Source organism: Rattus norvegicus, chromosome 17 (assembly GCF_036323735.1).
Source record: "Rattus norvegicus strain BN/NHsdMcwi chromosome 17, GRCr8, whole genome shotgun sequence".
In the NCBI taxonomy this organism is placed as follows: Eukaryota; Metazoa; Chordata; class Mammalia; order Rodentia; family Muridae; genus Rattus; species Rattus norvegicus.
The window spans coordinates 67,917,797-67,939,558 of record NC_086035.1 but is presented as its reverse complement, the minus strand read 5'-3'; positions in this window follow the sequence as shown (position 1 = coordinate 67,939,558).

Here is a 21,762-nt window from a genome sequence, read left to right as displayed (position 1 = left end):
TAAAAGGCCTCCTCTATTGACTTTGTTTCTTATTATTTTGTGTTTTCAAAAATTTTGAATGACTCATGAACATGAATAATTTGAAAGACATAGCTTCTGTAATTCCTGAATAAGTATGTGTTTATGCTAGTATATACAGTGAATACATTTGTTCTAGTCCTTTGGAAGATAATAGCAGATTTCCATAGGCTCAACATCAAACTTCAGCCACATCACAGTAACAGCAAGGCAACAAAAGAGATCGTTGATAACATTTCCTCATGCAAAATCGATCAGACCCAGGTCTCTCTTATCACTTAACACGAGCTATTTATATGCAGCACGATGGTTCTGTTGAAGATTGCGACATGATATTCAGAAGCAGCCTTTCTGTCCAGTACAGCATTGCAATGTGAAATACAGAAGGTGGCATGGACTGGCCATTTGCCATAAATCTTGGAGTTATTGTCTCTTTAAAGAGTGAAGTGATGCCTTAGTATCAGTAGCTTTGTCCAAAACAAGTCACAAATTTCACTTCAGAAGCAACAAAAGGGCCATGATTGTGCAGGCGTTTTTGAACTATAGATAACATTTTGTTAAAAATATATGTGGACTTTCAATGCACAGAATAAGCCTATACCTAATGATAAATGTAAAATTAAGAGGATTAACTGAGTGCGTAGGATAACCTCAGAGCTTGCTACTAAGTTTTTCAGAGAGTACAGGTCCCCAAAGGTAATGGCTGTTTTATTTTCCTTTAAAATATTAGCTGTACTTGTCAATATTATTCAATGCCCAGTTGTATGCATTGAACTCACATTTCCATTTGATTATCTATGTGTGTTTGTGTTTGTGTTTGTGTGTGTGTGTGTGTGTGTTTGTGTGTGTGTGTGTGTGTGTGTGTATTTGCTTCTAAGTTTATACAGCCAGATTCTAAAATATATTTGAGGAGAAAAGAGACATTATTGTGTGTTTTAGATCAGAGTTAAAATAAAAGAAAATTCATATAAAAATGTAAAAGGAAGACAAATATAAACCAAACACAAATAAAAACTGCAAGTGTAGTGATGTTTATTCTCTTTTTTGTTTTTGAAAAAAATTTCATCATCATTATTATTGTTGTTGTTATTATTATTCTTTTTTTTCTTTTTATTTTCAGAGCTGGGGACTGAACCCAGGGCCTTGCGCTTCCTAGGCAAGCGCTCTGCCACTGAGCTAAATCCCCAACCCTGTTGTTATTATTATTATTTTCTTTTTTAAATTTTTTATTTGGATATATTTATTTACATTTCAAATGTTATTCCTTTTCCCTGTTTCCTGTCCATAAGCTCCCTATCCTCTCCTTTTCCCCTTCCCCTCCCCCATAACGATGTTCCTCCCCCATCAACCCCCCTTACCACCACCCCCAACATTCCCCTGTGGGGTTCAACCTTGGCAGGACCATGGGCTTCACCTTCCACCAGTGCCCAACAAGGCCATCCTCTGCTACATATGCAGTTGGAGCCATGGGTCAGTCCATCTACAGTCTTTGGGTAGTGGTTTAGTCCCTGGGAGCTCTAGTTGGTTGACATTGTTGTTCTTATGGGGTTACAAGCTCCTTCAGCTCTTTCAATTCTTTCATTCCTCCAACAGGAGTCCCATTCTCAGTTCAGTGGTTTGCTGCTAGCGTTCGCCTCTGTATTTGACATGCTTTGGCTGTGTCTCTCAGGAGAGATCTATTTCCAGTTCCTGTCAGAATGCACTTTTTAGTGTCATCAATCTTATTTAGTTTTGGTGGCTATATATATATGGGCCACATGTGGGGCAGCCTCTGAATGGCCGTTCCTTCAGTCTCTGCTCTAAAGTTTGCATCCATACACCCTCCTATGGATATTTTTGTTCTTCATTTTTGAAGGAGTGAAGAATCCACATTTTGGTGATCCTTCTTGAGCTTCATGTGGTCTGTGGATTGCATCTTAGGTAATTCAAGCTTTTGGGCTAATATCCACTTATCAATGAGTGCATACCATGTGTGTTTTTTAGTGGCTGGGTTACCTCACTCAGGATGATATTTTCTAGTCCCATCTGTTTGCCTATGAATTGCATGAAGTCATTGTTTTTAATAGCTTTAATGGTACTCTTTTGTGTAAATATATCACATTTTCTGTATCTGTTCCTTGGTTGAAAGAAATCTGGGTAATAGCCTCTGGCTATTATAAATAAGGCTGCTATGAACATAGTGGATCATGTGTATTTGTTGTACGTTGGAGCATCTTTTGGGTATATGCCCAGGAGAGGTATAACTAGGTCCTCAGGTAATGGAATGTCCAATTTTCTGAGGAACCTCCACACTGATTTCCAGAGTGGTTGTACCAATTTGCAATCCCACCAACAATGGAGGACTGTTTCTCTTTCTCTACATACTTGACGGCATCTACTGTCGCCTGAGTTTTTTTATCTTGGCCCTTCTGACTGGTGAGAGGTGTAATCTCAGAGTTGTTTTGATTGACATTTCCCTGAGGACTAAGGATGTTGAACATTTCTTTAGGTGCTTCTCAGCCATTCAATATTCCTCAGCTGAGAATTCTTTGTTTAGCTCTGTACTCCATTTTTAATGGGGTTATTTGTCTCTCTGGAGTCTAACGTCTTTGGTTCTTTGTATATTTTGAATATTAGCCCTCTATTGGATGTAGGATTGGTAAAGATCTTTTCCCAATCTGTTGGTTGCCATTTTGTCCTAATGACAGTGTCCTTTGCCTTACAGAAGCTGATGTTTATTCTCTTATGAGCTGTTTTTTTTTGTCATTTCTCACCTCATACAATTCAAACTTATTAAGAACTTGACATCTGTGACAAAAAAAAATCAGTCACTTTATATATTCGAGTCTGGAGGAGTTCAAATGGATGCCAATTAAATGCTATTGTATTTGCCCATGATTTGTCCCAAGGTCAAAGATGTGGAAAGTCGGTGAGTCTTTGGGTTATTTTTATAGTTATGACCACGAGGTTATTTAAAATCTTCACTAGAGTAAGATTCACAGATGAGCATGTAAGGACCTTGTATTTTTCCTTTCTGACCAGGGTTCAGAGGTCATAAACTGAAGAATCAAACAGACTACAAGTTTACAGGTATAATCTGGACTTCTGTCTTGCAAAATTACTTAATCATAATAATTAAACATACCAAAATATTAAATAATTTTCTCTTGTTTTAAGAATCATTAACAACTATAACTAATAACGTGTATGGCAATCCTGAATAACTGTGGGATTTTAAATTTAATGTATTTTAATTTTTATGTCAAGTCCTCTAGCTTGTATTTCTCCAAACACGTAACCTTTGGGGCATGGTTTTGTCCTGGGTTCTTTTCTGTCTTTGGGACACTGGTACAAAGTGTTAGTCTTCCCTCATCGCATGCCTAAGGACTCTCTCCTCCCTGCTCTTCCACGCCTACCAGTCAAAGCCCTTTCAGAGATTCTGAAGCTAACAGACAGTGGGCTGGCAAAATATGTTGTATTGGCCACCCTTACATCTCCTTCCTTCTATACCTCACACATCTGCTTGTACTCTGATAGAAGCATTGTGCTTTCATTTCTTATTGCTCAAACAGTCCCCAATTTCTCTCTTTTCTTTCATATTACAAAGGTATAAAAGTAAAAAAAAAGACACATTTCATGCTAATTTTGTTTCTCTTTACATATTTAAAATGTGAGTAAATATGCTTCCTACAAGAATATGTGGAAGAGATAACAATAAAAATGATAAAGAACTGTATTAGCATTTTTGAGGTGTATAACCATAAAGAACATTTTCTGGCCCTATTTTTAACAATCTCTGTTGGTGTGTTGCACACACACATACATACACACATACATAAACACATATGTCTCTCTCTCTCTCTCTCTCTCTCTCTCTCTGTATACACACACACACACACACACACACACACACACACAAAACATTTCATACTTTATGCTTTTATTTTCCCTTTTGCAAATTATTTGAAAGACCATGCCAGGCTATGGTATTTTTTGTCAATATTTTGCAGTTGAAATCATGTTCTTTATATTGGAATCTGAATATGGTATAATATGAAGTATTTACCAATGAGTAATTAAAATTATTTATAGTCACAGATTAACAAATTAAATAGTTATATAACAGCCAGGAAAGAGATGTGAAGTATCTCTTATACATTTGGGATTGATTACGTAGTTCCTTAGTTCTCTCAATTGCACACACTGATTTAAATGACCTTGCTTGAAGCATTTTGAACTGTTTGGTATTTGGTAGCCATAACACAGTTGAGTTGACTTAATAAAATTCCACTTTTTTGTCCTCATTGACTATGGTGGAAAACAAAGAATAAAATGAGAGTCAGGCAGACTTTAACTATCACTATGAAATAAATGATATCATTAATCAGACAATTGCATTTGCAGGACTGGAAAATAAATTACATGTAGAAATTAGAATTACTCACATCCATTAGTAGTTTTGTTCCAGAACAGAGACAGAACTCAATTTTTATATTTGTTTCCTCTGTGTACAACTTTCAAATCAAGATGTCCTCAAACCTTAGTTAATTCCAGTTTCACTAAGTGTCTGGACAAGAGCAAAATACAGCCAAAATCTTTGCCACAATATAATACGAATGGTCTCTAGTCCAGTTGATTGTCTGAACCCTCAGGAACACAATGTTTACTATCTGTGTTCCTGTCCATAGATTTGTCTTCTGAATCATCTCAATGGAATGGCCCATTCCAAACTTGAGTATCCTTCCACCAAACCTATTCCAGAGGTCTACTAACCACAAGTTCCTATTTATTGCAACAAGAACCCCTCTGCTTGATATCCATTTTCTGAGTAATACAGTTTGTAAGTGATTTTTTTCATGAAGATGCTTTTGCAGGCCAAGCTCTTAGGCTATTTCTCATGTTCCACCTTTATAAGGCTGTAAAATATCCCTCTGATCATAGGGAATACCCATTATCCTTATGACATTGACTCCCACAACCACTTGAAAGTTTCCAATTTTAAACTTTTGAACTCTTAAGTGTTCTCAGTCTCTGTATACTCCATTATTTTGAATGGTAGGTGTTCAAACAATTTCTCAGATGATGATGCACACAAAAAAGGAAACAAAAAATGTGAAAATTATTTTCAAATAACTTGTTCACAAAATCTTCATATATAAACAACTTTACTCTCATTCAGTTTCAGCCACAAGAAATTCATCAATGTGTGGGAAAGACGCAGGTATTAAATTGAACATAATATCAGATATTCCTATCCATTTATTTTTCAGAAAGTATGCTCTGTTGAGGTAGGGGACTAGATAGGAATGTTCTGATGGTCTGTGAACCTCCTGCCATAGAGAATTCTGAGCAATTGTTTTCTAAAACAAGAAAAATACATTTTGAAAATAAATGGAGAACTTGAGCTAGAGAATGAGAGAATGAACTTCAGTTACCTCATCTGATAGCTAATAAGCTAACATTTGAATGGATATATAATTCTCTATTGATGGCATCAAATGGTAGAAGTCAGTTTTTCCTGGGTATATGTTCAATGACCACTCAGAAACAGAAAAAGCAGTGGGGACGTCTACAAGAATCTCTTAGTTGACAAATTACTCTTGGTAGAGGTGAGGAAGGAGTGGAATTGTGTGCTAGTCTAGACAGGTGAGTACTAAAAGTAACTGGATGGCATAGTAAAACAAATTAATCAGTTTCGTTTTGTATTAATAGTAATGAATGAATGGCTCACAAATGCCCATTTAGTAAACCAGTAAAATGGAAAATAGGGACACATGGATGCAACTTTTGATAAATATATTTACCACAAAAAGTCTTACAGAGCTAGAATCAGATGCTGATTTTTTAATATGAATATTTCTTTTTTACTGGTTGCTTTATTTACATTTCAAATGTTATCCCGCTACCTGGTTTCCCTTTCCAAAACCCCTATCCCATCCTCCCTCCCCCTGCTTCTATGAGGGTACTCCCCTACCCGCCCGCCCACTCCCACCTCACTGCCCTAGCATTCAACTATGCTGGAGCACTGAGCCTTCACAGAACCAAAGGCTTCCACTCTCACTGACGGCAGATAAGGCAATCCTGTCTTACATATGCAGCTGGAACCATGGGTCCCTCCATGTGTTCCTCTTTGGTTTGTGGCTTAGTCCCTAGGAGCCCTGGAAGGTCAGGTTAGTTGATACTGTTGTTCTTCTTCCTATGGGATTGCAAACCCCTTCAGCTCCTTCAGTCCTTCCCCTAACTCATCCATTGGGGTCCCTGTGCTCAGTCCAATGGTTGACTGAGAGCATTCACATCTCTATTGATCAGGCTCTGGAAAAGCCTCTCAGGGGACAACTATAACAGGCTCCTGTCAGCAAGTGCTTCTTGTCATCAGCAAAAGTGTCTAGGTTTGGTGTCTGCAGAAGGGATGAATTCCTAGGTGGGGCAGTCTCTGGGTGGCATTTCCTTCCATTTCTGCTACACTTTTTGTTCCTGCATTTCTCTTTGTCTTTAAGATACGTACTGTAATTTTACAATGGTGTAGATAAGTTGGTCAGTTGACTAAACAACCATAAAAGGAAGATTTAGGAGATGATGTACATCAAATTGTAAAATTGTGTTTCATTGCTCTCCTTTCTCTGAAAAAAAAATGAAATAAGATACATAATAGAAAAAGAAGAGCCTGAAAGAAAGGAGGTCCAGTTGGTATCCAGCTCAAGAGAAGGCACCGGGGCCTGACATGGTTACTGGTATTATGGCATGCTGCACACAGGAACCTAGCATGACTGCCCTCTGAGAGGCTCAACAAGCACCAAAAGAATCAGAAGCTGCAACCAACCAATGGGGATCCCTGTAGTTGAATTGGGGCTAAGCTGTAAGACGATGAAGAAGAGGGTGGCCCCATGAGAAGACCAGCAGTCTCAACTGACCTGGACCCTGAGATCTCTCAAACACTGAGCCACCAGCCAGGCAGCTGTATGAGGCCCACACATATATACAGCAGTGAACTGCCTGGTCTGGCCTCAGTGAGAGAAGATTCATCTAACCCTCCAGAGACTTGAGACCTCAGGGAGTGGGAGATCTGATGGGTTGGGGGTAGAGAAGTAGAAACACCCTGTTGGAGATGGTGGGGGACATGGAAGGGAGGAAGTATTGGATGGGGAGTGGTTAGAAGGTGGTGGACTGGGAGGGGGATGAAGACTAGACTGAAAAAAAAAGTATTAAACAATAAAAAATAGAAATATTTTCAAAATAATTTTATTGGTTAAGAGAATTTTCATTTGGTTAAATAGATGAAACTTATTGGAGAACAATTGTAGTTCAAATTGTATTCAAAGAATTTTAGCTTAATTTATATAAGAAGGTAATTTTCGACATGAACCCACACACCTATGACCACTTGATCTTTGACAAAGGAGCTAAAACCATTGAATGGAAAAAAAGACAGCATTTTCAACAAATAGTGCTGGTTCAAGTGCTGGTCAACATGTAGAAGGATGTAGATCAATCCATTTTTGTTGCCTGTACAAAGCTCAAATCCATGTGGACCAAGGACCTTTACATAAAATCAGATAAACTGAAACAAACAGAAGAGAAAGTGGGGAAGAACCTTAAACACATGGACACCGGGGAAAATTGCCTGAATAGAACACCAATGGCTTATGCTCTAAGATCAAGAATCGACAAATGGGATCTCATAAAATTGCAAAGCTTCTGTAAAGCAATAGGACAAAATGGTAATCAACAGATTGGAAAAAGATCTTTAACAATCCTCCATCTGATAGAGGATGGGAAAAGATCTTTAACAATCCTACATCTGATAGAGGACTAATATCCAATATATGCAAAGAACTCAAGAAGTTAGACTCCAGAGAAGCAAAGAGTCCAATTTAAAAATGGGGTACAGACCTAAACCAAGAGTTCTCAACTGAGGAATATCGAATGACCGAGACACACCTAAAGAAAAGTTCAACATCCTTAGTCATCAGGGAAATGCAAATCAAAACAACCATTCCACTTCACACCAGTCAGAAGAGCTAAGATCAAAAACTCAAGTGACAGCAGATGCTGGCGAGGATGTGGAGAAAGAGGAACACTCCTCCATTGTTGGGGGGATTATAGGGTGGTACAACCATTCTGAAAATCAGTCTGATGGTTCCTCAGAAAACTGGGCTTAATACTACCTGAGAATGCACCTATACCATTCCTGGGCATGTACCCAAAAGATGCTCCAATGTATAACAAGGACACACACTCCACTTTGTTCATAGCAGCCTTATTTATAATAGCCAGAAGCTAGAAAGAACACAGGTATCCTTCAACAGAGAAATGGATTAAAAAAAATGTGGTACATTTATACCATGGCGTACTGTTCAGTTATTAAAAGCAATGACTTCATGAAATTCTTAGGCAAACGCATGGAAAATATCCTGAGTGAGGTAACCCAATCACAATGCACACATGGTATGCATTCACTAGCCCAAAAACTCAGAATACCCAGGATATAATTTCCAGCACAAGAAGGCCAAAGTGAGGATGCTCCGGTCCTTCTTAGAAGGGGGAACAACATACTCACAGGAGGAAATACGGAGACAAAGTGTGGAGCAGAGACTGAAGGAAAGGCCATCCAGAGACTGCCACACAATCCATCCCATATGCAGTCACCAAACCCAGACACTACAATGGATGCCAAGAAGTGTATGCTGACAGGAGCCTGATATAGCAGTCCCCTGGGAGGTTCTGCCAGAGTCTGACCAACCATGGCTGCAAACATCCATTAGACTGAGAATGAGGTCCCTAATGGAGAAGTTAAAGGACTGAAGAAGCTGAAAGGATTTGCAACCCCATAAGAAGAACAACAGTATCAACCAACCAGACCTCCCAGAGCTCCCATGGACTAAACTACCAACCAAAGAGGGACATGGAGGGACCCAAGCCTCCAGCCACATATGTAGCAGAGAATGTCCTTGTTGGACATCAATGGGAAGAAAGGCCCTTGGTCCTGTGAAGGCTCAATGCTCCAGTGTAGGGGAATGCCAGGGCAGGGAGGAGGGAGGGAGGGAGTGGGTGGATGAGTGGGTGGGTGGAGAAGCACCCTCATGGAAGCAGGGTTAGGGGGAATGGGATAGAGGGATTCAGAAGGGGAAACCAGGAAAGGGGATAACATTTGAAATGCAAATAAAGAAAATATCCAATAAAAATATAATGAGAATGAGATCTTAAAGTGGGACAGGTAGAAGGTTTTCCTTTTGGTTTGCAATGGTTTGCTTCATGTTTGGGTCAAAATTGCTTTCAATCTGTGACATGAAAGCCCAAGGGGGCAGAGGTTGGGGTGAGGTCAGAAAAAAGAAAGGAGGGAAGGGCCAAATAAGTATATACCATAGAATTATATATGTCTGTCATATCTGATATATTATGTATATAGTACCATAATGAAATCTGTTACTTCTTAAAAATAATGTTTGATAAAATTGTTTCTGTGTGGTAAATATCTACACACTTTTTGAAGATTAGTTTCATTTCATGTATGATACATATTTTCTTGTGTGTGTGTATGTGTGTGTGTGTGTGTGTGTGTGTGTATGTACATGCATGTGGATACACATATGGGTGTATGTGCCTTTAGAGTATCTTGGGTCCCTTAGAGCTAGTGTTGTAGGCATTTATAAACCATCTGATGTGGGTGCTGGAATCAGGAATCAGGTCCTCAGAATATAACAGCAAATACTCTTTACTGCTGAGTCAGTTACCTATTGTCTAGACGGGGTTCTCCATCTGTGGCTTATGACTCCTTCATGGATAAACAATTCCCTCTGGGGATGAACTAACCCTTCATCTCATAAAACCATTATGAACTAGCTATTTACATCATGAATCAAAAGAATAAAAATTACAGTTGTGAAGTAGGAACAAAAAAGTTAAGGTTGGGGTTGACCATAAGATAAAGAACTGTATAAAGGGTCACATCATTAGGAAGTTTGAGAATAGAGTTAGTGTGTGAGAATAAGAAACATAAAAATAGATACCAAGGTCATGTAAAATCAAATATGAAAAATGATTAGCCTGGGTATAATTTTACGTGGAAAAATTGTACAAAACTGAAGGATGTTATTCTGAGTACACAATGACCCAGGATATGGATATTATTCCAATGACATTTATTGTCTCTCAGGGAACAGAGAGGCACACTGTAGATCAGTGTAGACTTGGAACCATCAGTAAAGAATTTCATAGTGAAAGACTCTTCACAGTGTAATATCAAAGCCAAAGTCTATAAGAAGAGGGCATCCAAAACTGAATCTAGGGGGTAAGAGTCCATCAATAGCTTCCAAGCTTTCTGGTAACCGTGATTCTGTGATTCTCCAACTCCATCAGGTTGTTGCATCTGTACCATATTTTCAAAGAAAAAATGAAGTTCAGAAAGATGATCAAGTTCAGTACCTTTTACTAGAGTCTTTGGTTTTGTGTTGTTTTGTTTCTGCATCAAAATGTTTCAGTGTACAGATGTTTGAAGTTAGGGACCTCTGGAGGACCTCGATGTATAAGTGAGAATTCTTTAGTATCCCATTGAGCTTCTGGTGCTACAAGCCCTCCAGCCTTCCTTTGCTGAACAGACCACATGGGGACAACCAAATTTGTCAGATGGTAATGCTGTCAAAGTGCTTGAAGCTCCAGTCTCTCATTTGTTACAATGAGGATAGCTTGGTGCTATTTGCATTATGAGTACATGTCCCACCAAGTATAATACTCAATGATGCCAGTCCTGCACATAGGGAAAATGAGTGGTTTTATTTTTTTCCTATGAGGAAATTATAATTGTTGTAAAACAACTGAAATTGTTTCTTATATAATCCAAGGGCTGTTGTATTTTATCCTGAGTAGAAGCTTTATTAAGCCGCATGTGTTTCTTTATACTCAAAATGTGGTATAAAAACCACAAATCAGATAGGTTGGGATTTAGATTATGTCTTTTCCATGCCTCTCGCCAATTGGGTGACCTAAAATACTGTCCTTGTTGTTACAGTGTACTATGGGCATTGCACCATGGGGTCATGGAGTGCACATCAAGTGCAGTATCCCACGATGGTTCATCTTATCCCCTTCCTAGCAGTTTTCTTTATAATTAAGCAGCTCTGAATTCCTATTAGGTTCTCTAACTATGCTTATAACAATAAGCCAGAAATTATAGGAGTGTCTCGGGGAATTTAATTGTGTGAACATTCTCTAGAAATCTTTTAAAGCAACATCTAACCATTTTCAAAAACCTGCCATCCATGAAGTCCACATTCAAGAAGTCGGAAGACAAAGAAAATACTTCCTTAAAAACGTCTTGGAACTCTTTTCATTTATCTATTTATTCTCTGTGGAGGGGGCATGTGTACGGCATGGAATGCACAGTCACAGTAGAAGGTCAGGAAGTCAGTTCTTTCTATCATGAATTCAAGAGATAAAATTCAGGTCTGGAAACTTGGTGGCAAGTGCCTCAACTCACCCTACCCCCCTCACATAATGTGTTCAGTTTAGGATCTTGCGTGAATGCACTCTTAGCTATCTTTGCATTTTCAAAACAATAATAATTGATGAAGACTTAAAAACAATCACTTTGTGTCATAAGTGAAGTTTTTTCAGCAGAAAAGTTATGAAAAAATGATCAAACCAATAGTTTTACAAGTTTCCTACTTTTACATACATAAAGAGAAATATTTGTATGCAAATAGGCATGTGCACAGAAACAAGTTCTCTCTCTCTCTCATACATCTGTATAAAGTCTTTTAAAGGTAAGGGTACAATTCTGTATCCTGGGGTTCCCAATTCATGAATCTCCATGCTAATGTCATGTAATCAACTCCTTAAAAGGCTTAAAAGCAAAAGATATATAAACAAAGCTTTTACTTACCCCTAATTTGATTCCTGGCTAGCCAGCAGGACGCTATAGTCCATAGTTATTATCCATGTGTAGTTTCATCTAAAGCATGCCAGCTGGGGCCACCTCTCATTTGAGAATTGCAACAGCTGTCCCAGTGGAAAATAAAAGCATGCCACTTTAAATTTTAGAACAGGACCAAAGAAATGTCAGATTCCTGCCTCAGCTGCACAATGACACATATTATATTTGACCTGAACACTTCCTATCAATTCGTGTTCATGAGAAAATTACACTTTGGATTTACTTGATTCCTGTTCTTTATCCAATTTCTTACATAAAAAGGCAATTTGATCTTCTCTTCAGTGGCCACTGTATAAATATATTCAACACCAGCATGCTAATATCTTGAAAGCTGGCTGGTATTTCTGAAATGCCAGCTATGATATTCCCTCCTCTCTTCCTAGACAACAGACTATCACAATCTAATCAATTTTAATTAGTTGCACTGGGTCTCTTCTAAAACACATCAGACTTCACCAGTGACAAATTTAAAATGAGATTTAAATAAGATTTTTCTTGTATAAAACCTTCAGGCCTAAGCATCTAACTGTCATAAGGATTTTTGTTTTCTTTCTGTCCGATTGACTTTGTGAGCATTTTAATTATATTTTCTATTTGTTTGTGTGAATAAGTGGTTACTTTGTTTTCTAACATTCCTTTACAGGCTGCACCACAGACTTGGGATCGATCTTTACTCTTTGCCTGTAAAATATGCAATTTGTCGCACAGTATCAATAAATAAAAGCAAGGAAGGTATTTGATTGGATTCTAATATTGCATGCAATTGGGTTGAAATACATGCTTTTAGAGGAAAACATTGATGCATACTTGGATAGTTCTAGCAGTTATCCTATTCTGGTGCTCTAAGATAACCTTCTATGACAAATGCAGACAGAGGTGAGGAGATGTCTCAATGGTTAAAATGCTTGCCATGCTGCCGAGAGGACTAAAATCACTGTAAATGTTGGATAGACTAGTCACTCCACTTGTCTCAGAAGGCAGAGAAAAGAGGTCCTGGAGAAAGAGAACTAGTCTAGTCATACTGATGAGCCCCCGATTTGAATGAGAGACCATGCCTCAAAGAATAAATTGGTGACTAGCTGAACACACATTTGCCCACAGAGGTAAGATGCATAGCATCATGCATGACTTTAGAGCATGTAATTTGAATTTCCTCAGGCTAGTTTTAGGCATGTGACCAAAAGTCTGGTCATTGAGAAGTCAAAGACATGTGTGCAATTTCTTAATCAAATAACTATTAACTTGGAAGCATTTGCTCAACTAACTATTCCCTTATTTTCTTTATCTGTTAGACAGAATTTAACCACACTTGAAATGGAATTATCCATATCATATCAAGATATGGTAGATGACTTCTCTTGAACTTGATTCCTAGGCCTTTTTTTTTTCTCCATCTTAGGCTTATTCACTTCCCAGAACTCAATAAAGCTTCCTTTTATGTCCTAAAGACTACAAAATTGAGATACTTCAACAAGTTAGCCTTGTTGCAAATATTTCCATTTATTAACATTTTATTCTTGTCCACAGCTTTTCCCTTGCTCTCTTTATTTTCCCAAAATAATAGGGAGTAGACAATGGTATTAAGTTACATGCACATTTGTATAGATTGGGAAGTATAAATTTCATACCAATTTATGCTCTGTATTTGTTTCCTTCATTTTCTTATTGAATGTGTTTTTTTTAGAATACCCTACATGAACATTTCAATTTTAACTATTAATTTTGAGTCAACTACTATGCTTACTTCAAGGTTCTGTTCAAGGGGTTAAAGAAAGGGTCATATTTCCACTCAGAGGGAAACAACTACGATGCTGGATAAAAGAGATAAAATCTGTATCCACAGACAAGACTCCAAGCTATAGGGTTATAAACTCACCCTGTTACTGACCTTTGACAGGTTCTGAACATAAACCAACAAACAAATGTTTGGGGACTGGGTAGAGCAACTTTTTAAGGCATGGGACCTAGCTAAAAGAACTGTAGAAATTTAACATTTATGCAGCAGTTAAAATCAGAGACATGATATTCTAATATCTTTTAAATATAAAGGTAAAATTATGACATTGAAAAACAAAAGAGAGAATCCATCACCAGCACCATATTCAGACAGACCCTGATAATTAAAAAAACTAAAGAGAAATGAATATATAATAGCCTGCATTTTGAAATTGATGACTATCAGAAAAAGGGATTTCAATCCAGCAGACAGAGAAGACAGTGTGCTCTAAACAGAGAACTAGCATAGACTGGAAACGCGTCTTAATTATGAAAGAGTCGGTTAACATGGTGGAGGGGTACGCTCAGTTGTGTCAGTGTACAGGCCATAGCTGTGAAAGCAGCACACTTTTGAGACTGACTAGAACAAGTAAGCATTCGTTCATATGTGTTTGCATAACTTTTTAAAAATTCTTCTTACTCATGCATTTCCAATAAACCTTGTTCTTCCATTTACACTTGTTCATTTAAATTGCTAAAACCATCACACAAAGGTAAAACAGAGATTTTTCTAAATTTACAAAAACACTCTCTTTTCCGAATTATACTTTTATATTTTGCTTATCTCGTACCAGTGTTTTATAAGTATCAGTTCTATAGTTTTCTCGTAAGTATTTTAACATCAGATAACAATCACTACTTATCACTAAATATTTTCTTAAGTATTATATAAAAACCTTTTCATGGTTCCTTTTCATATTTAAATAATAATGTAGGATTTATGCTCAGCAAAGTCTAAGCAGAAATTTCCAGAATTTTCAAATTATTTTTGTGATTTTCCAGTTATCTTAACACTATCATGTAGACATACTAATAAATTATTAAAAATTTACTCCCAAGCTTACCTCAACAGCCTGCTAGCCAAGGTGAACTTCCATTCTTCTGCAACTTCCTTGCCCACCTTCACTGGATCTGTAGCTCCTGAACCATACAGATGTGCAGATCCAGAACCGTACAAGTCAAGGATACCCATCACAGACCTGCCACACCAGGCTCATTGACGTTAATCCCACCCAACATCTACAACAACAGAAACATCCAGGGACCAAAGCCATCTATCCTTTCAAGGGCTAATGGCCCTCAAAAGATACAATCAACAAAATCCAGGGCAATATGAATGTTTCAAAGCACAGCTAGCCGATCCTGGATATCCTAATACAACCAAAACACAAAGAAAACAACCTTAAATACAATCATAAAAATGATAGGAGTCTTTAAACAGGAAATAGATAAATCCCTTAAAGATATAAAGGAAAATACAATTAAACAGCTGAAGAAAATAAATAAAACTCAAGACCTGATGTCCAGATAACACATAAGTGCAAGACCTGAGAGTGGAAATAGAAGCAGTAAAGAAAATACAAACTGAGGGAATTCTGGAGATGAAAAACCTAGGGAACAGAATAGGAACAACAGATGCAAGCATCACCAACAGAAGACAGGAGATGGAAGAAGAAATCTTAGGCAAAGAAGATACAATAGAAGAAATTGATAATCAGACAAAAAAAGTTAAATCTAAATAATTCATGACCCAAAATATCCAGGGATTCTAGCATAACATGCAGAGCATACACTAAAAATAATAGGAATAGAAGAATGTGCGTCCTAGATCCAAGGCCCAGAAAATATTTTCAACAAAATCATAGAAGAAAATTTTCCCAATCTAAAGAAAGAAATGCCTATACACAAGAAGGTATACCAATTAGACCACACCAGAAAAGAAAACCTGCTTGCCACACAATAATCAAAACACAAAACATACAGAACAAAGAAAGAATATTAAAAACAACAGTGAAAATGACCAGATAACACGTAATGGCAGAACTATCAGAATTATACCTGACTTCTCACAGAGACTCTAACAGTAGACCTAGACAGATACCTTGCAACCTTTAAAAAAAAACACAGATGCCAACCTAGACTTGTGTACCCAGCAAAATTCTCAATCACCTTAAATGGAGGGAACAAAATATTTCAAGACAAATCCAACTTCATATAAAATCTATCCACATATCCAGTCCTACAGAAAATGCTAGCAGGAAAACTCCAACCCAAGAGGCAGGGAATAATACTTCATATTCATCAAAGGAAAAATTTACCAAGATGGTATCTCAATTATGAACATTTATGCCCCAACCAAAAGGATATCCAGATTTGTAAAAGGAACATTGCAAAAGCTAAAGTCACACACAGAATCCCGCACATCCTTAGTAGGAGACTTTAATACTTCATTCTCACCAATTGACAGCTCATCCAGGCAAAAACTAAATATTAAAACAATGAACATATATATGTCTGTATATATTCATAGACATTATGAATCAAATGGACATAACAGACACCTATACACAAAACATGTCAACATAAGACATATAACACAACAGAATATACATTCTTCTCAGCAACACTTGGATCCTTCTCCAGAATTGATCATCTACTCCATCATAAGGCAAGCCTCGACAGATAAAGGAAAAGTTAAATAACTCCTTATATCCTATCAGACGACCATGGATTAAAGCCAGACGTCAACAACAGAAACACAAGAAAGCCTTTACAATCATGGAAACTGGACAATTCTCCACTCAATGACCTCTGGGTCAGGGAAGAAATAAAAGAAGAAAGAATTTCTAGAATTTAATAAAAATGAGGCACAATATACCAAAATTTTGGGACACAATGAAAACAGTGCTAACAGGAAAGTTCATAGTCCCAAGTGCCTCCATAAAGAAATTAGAACATTCTCACACCAGTAATTTACAAGAACAACTAAAAGCTCTAGAAAAACAAACAAACTAACAAAAACCCCAACATCTAAGCAAGTACACCAAAGAGGAGTAGAAGCCAGGGAATAATCAAATTTGGGGCTGAAATTCTAGCCAAACCAACGATGAAACAAAGAGACAGTATCCAAATAAAATCAGAAATGATAAAGGAGACATAACAATAGACACTGAGGAAATTCAAAGAACCATTATGTCATACTTCAAAAACATCTAGTCTGCAAAATTGGAAAATATTAACTAAATGAACAATTTTCTGGACAAATTCCAGTTACCCAAGTTAAATCACGAGCAGGTAAATTATTGAAACAGCATATAATCTCTAAAGAAAGAAAAGTCTCCCAAAAAAAATCCATGGCCAGAGAGTTTTAGTGCAGAACTCTGTAAGACTTTCAAAGAAGAGCCAATACCAATGCTCTTTAAACTATTCCTCAAAAATAGAAAGAGAAGAAACACTCTCAAACTCATTCTATGAAACCAGAGTAACCCTGGTAACTAAACCACACAGAGACTCAACAAAGAAAGAACTTCAGACTGATCCCTCTCATAAACACTGATGAAAAATTCAATAATATACTTGTATCTGAATACAGGAATATAACAAAAATGCTGTCCATCATGGTCAAGTGGGCTTTATCCGAGGGATGCATGGATGGTTCAATATATGAATATCTACCAACATAATCCTCCATATAAATAAACTGAAAGAAAAAAAATCACATGATCATCTCATTAGATGTTGAAAACCCTTTGACAAAATCCAACACCACTTCCTGTTAAAAGTCTTAAAGAGATCGGGGATGCAAGGCACCTACCCAAACATAATCAAAGCAATGTACAGCAAGCTAATAGCCAACATCAAACTAAATGGAGAGAAACTTAAAGCAATTCCACTAAAATCAGGGACAAGAAAAGGCTGTCCACTCTCTCCCTATCTATTCAATATGCTGCCAAAGTTCTAGCCAGAGCATTAAGACAACAAAAGGAGATCAAGTGGGTTTAAAAGTGGAAAGGAAAAAGTCAATGTATTTATTTTTGCAGATGATAGGATAGCATACGTAAGCAACCCCAAAATTTCTACCAGAGAGCTCCTACAGCTAAAAAACACCTTCAGCAAAGTGGTTGTATACAAAATTAAAGAAATCAGTAGCCCTCCTTTAAACAAATGATAAACAGACTGAGAAAGAAATTAGGGAAACAATACCCTTCACAATAGTAACAAATAATGTAAAATATTTTGGTGTAACTCTAACTAAGCTAGTGAAAGATCTATTTGACCAAAACTTCAACCTGAAGAAATTGAAGAAGATATCAGAAGATCAGAAGATCTCCTATGCTCCTGCATAAGTAGGATCAAAGCATGAAAATGGCCATCTTACCAAAAGCAATCAACAGATTCAATGTAATACCCATCAAAATTCCAACACAATTCTTTACAGATTTTGAAAGAATTCTCAACAAATGAATCTCAATTAGCTGAGAAGCACTTAAAGAAATATTAAAAATTCTTAGTCATCAGGGAAATGTAAACCAAAACAGCTCTTAAGTATGATCTTCCACCCATCAGTGGCTTAGATCAAAACCTCAAGAGATAGCACATGCTGGTGATGATATTGAGGAAGGGAAACATTTCTCCATTCCTGGTGGGAGGACAAACGTGTAAAACCATTTTGGAAATCAATTTGGCAGTTTCTTGGAAAACTGGGAATATTTCTACCCAGATATGTTTTGGGCATATAAACAAAACAGCTTGACTCATAGTAGCCAGACGTCCCTCAACTGAAAAATGGATAAAAAAAAAATCTACACAGTGGAATGTTATTGTGCTATTAAAAAATGTCATGAATTTTGCATGCAAATGCATGGAACTTGAGAATACCCTGAGTGAGGTAACTTGGTGGCAAAAGGACATGCATGGTATGAATTCCTTTACAAGTGGATATTAGCCATGTAGTACAGGATTCCACAGACCCAAAGAAGCTAAACAAGAATGAAAGCTCAAGGAAGGACGCTTGAATATCACTTAGAAGAGAGAATAAAATAGTCCATTGGAGACAGATAGTGGGAGTAAACTCAGTAGGGGAGGGGATGAAGAGGGGGATGGGAGAGGGGTTTGTGATCAGGTGTGGGGAGGGACGGGAGAGATGGCCCGATGGCCGTGGAAATTAATGAAAATCTACAACTGACAGGGGTTAGGAGGCTGGGGATATCTCCAGGATGTGACAGAGGTCTGGGATAAGGGAGACCCCTAAGAAGCAATGGGGGTGACGTTAGCTGTGACCCAGAGCACTGGGGATATGAAATCTGAAGAAGCCATCTCCTGTAGCCAGGCAGGAACCCCAGCATGTCGAGAGGAACACAAAACTTTTGATCCAAAATTTATTCTGTCTACAAGAAATGCAGGGATTCAAGATGGAGCAGAGGCCGAGGGAGTGGTCAATCAATAACTGGCCCAATTTGAGACCCATCCCATGGGCAAGCACCAATCCATGACACTATTAATGGTAATCTGTTATGCTTGCAGATAGGAGTCTAGAATTGCTGTTCTCTGAAATGATCCACCCAAAAGCTGACTCAGACTGATCCAGACATCCGCAAACAAACAGTGGATGGAGCTTATGGAAGAATAGGAGGAAGGATTGCAGGTCCCGAAGGGGATAAGAACTTTATAGTAAGAACAACAGTGCCAACTAACCTGGACCTTTGGGGCTCTCGGGGATTAACCACCAACTAAAGAACATACACAGTTAGACCCAGACCGCCCCACAGATATTAGCAGATATGCAGCTTGGTGTTCATGAGCGTTCTGAACAACTGGAGCCCGAGCTATTGTAAAAGCTGGTGCCTATGTGTGGGATATGTTCTTCTAATTGAATTGGCTTGTCTTGTCTCAGTAGAAGATGTGCCTAGCCTTGTAGACATAATATGCTAGGTTAGAATACACAAGGGGGCGGGGAGGCTTTATCTACTCAGAGGAGAAGGGGAGGAGAAGGATTTTGGGAAGGGGTAACCAGTAGAAAGGCAGTGAATGAGAGGTAAAGAGAATATTTAAAGAAAAATTAGAATCTAAAGTAGGTAATGTTGGTAGGGGGTTAGGGAGGATCTGGGAGCCAACTGGAGAATGGTGTGACATGGTCAAAATATATTTCATATTTTTTCTCAATAACAACAGAGACTTCATAAAAGTAGAGCCAGAAGAGAGGGAAACATGAAAAAAAATTTACTCGTGACTTAAAATCTATGTTTTAATCTATTCTTCTTGATTGAGTGATATTTTCCTTTATACATAGACATATTTTTGCACTTTTAATATTTTTAAACTTTTAAGTTGAAATATGTCATTGAGATTCCTCTCATTGTCTCTCGTCTATGTTTCCCTGATTATTATGATGTCTTACTGTTGTAGAAGAAGTGTGTAATTATAGTCAACTTTAAAATAAAGCCATTTGGGAATTTGACTGAAGTATAATTACATATGTATTGTGTACTTTGCCCTATTTCTGATTTTATGAAAATGACTTATTTGAATTGTCAAAAATGATGCTGAAAATGAATTTATAATGAATTTCATATTCATGAAATACATCTATGTTTCTATAATAATATTAGTAATTATAGCATATTTTATGCTTACCATATGTCTGTGCCCTGTTTTTAAATTATAATAATAAAATTATAATAATATACTATCCATAATAACTATTTTTATTTTTTACACTTCATGTGCCCTAGACATTATATTATGTTCCTGAAATCAATTATTTTATTCAGTATTCAGAACAGCAGTATTTGTAGAGAATATTGATGGTTCAGAGACAGAAGTAATTTGCCTAAAGTTTCCTGAAGATTAGAGATGGAGTCCAGGTAGTCACCTGAAAGTAGATGCTGGATGAAAAAAATAGATTTATTTTTCTTTATTATTGTTACTGATATACATTTATAGACACATACCTATTATACAAAAGCTACTGAGTCCACATAGTGCTGTTTGTTTGTATATGCATTTAGGGCTGACTACTAGAGACAGGATAAACTTTTAGGATGCTCAGTCATGCACAAAACTGATTTGTCCCTCTCTTAGCAACCATGGAGGGCTCTTCATATAGGAGTGGGGAACCTTATAAAATTTTGTTTACTTAGGGATGTCAATTGCTGTTGTCACTGATCAGACACTTACCCACTCATGTGTACAGCCATGCATATACAAACTCATAGAATTCAGGACTGTTGAAACCCAGGACTTGCAACTCTCTGTTCCTTCGTTTTCTTTTTTCATACTTTTTTCTTTAAATATTTTTATTATCTTTGTTTAATTTGTGTATTATAGTCTCAGAATAGATGGTGTGTGTGTGTGTGTATGTGTGTGTGCGTGTGTGTGTGTGTACAGAAATGTATACAAAATGCATGCACACATCTGGATTTATAGGTGGAAGTCAGAGGAAAACTTGTGGGAGTCAACTTTCTCTTTCCACCATGTGAGCCCTTACATTGGTCATCAGATTTGGTGGCAAGTTACTTTATCCATTGACATGTCTTGGCTGAACCCTCTTCTTTCTTATTGTTCCTTGGGTCCCTTTCCTTACTCTGTTTTCTCTCATCTCTGTCTTTGTCCATCCCTTCATAACAGGTTTCTGTTTCCTCTCTCAAAACTTGCCATTTTTTATATCTCTAATTAGTTCTATTCATTTTGGATAATTTCACTAGCTTTCTTTTTCTCATGAAAAAGGGCTCTTGTTTCATGTTGTTATTCTTCATTTCAACATTACAGCTTTTGTATATTTTGAAAACCCCAAGAATTATACTCTTCATCCCATTTCCAGGTTATCACAGTTGTCAAGAGGGAAGCCACCTAGCCTGCCACCTGAACGCCTCAAAGTTATGTGGCCTACAGCCTGAGCTCCTCTTGCAGCTCATCAGATCTGATTCCTCATCTCCAGTCTCTCCCACAGCGAATTAACACACCCTGATAATGTTTCTATAGTTCCCTAAAATTTACACAAAAGCATTTTTAACCCTGTGAGTTAACAAGATCATTTGTTTTGTTTTGTTTTGTTTTGTTTT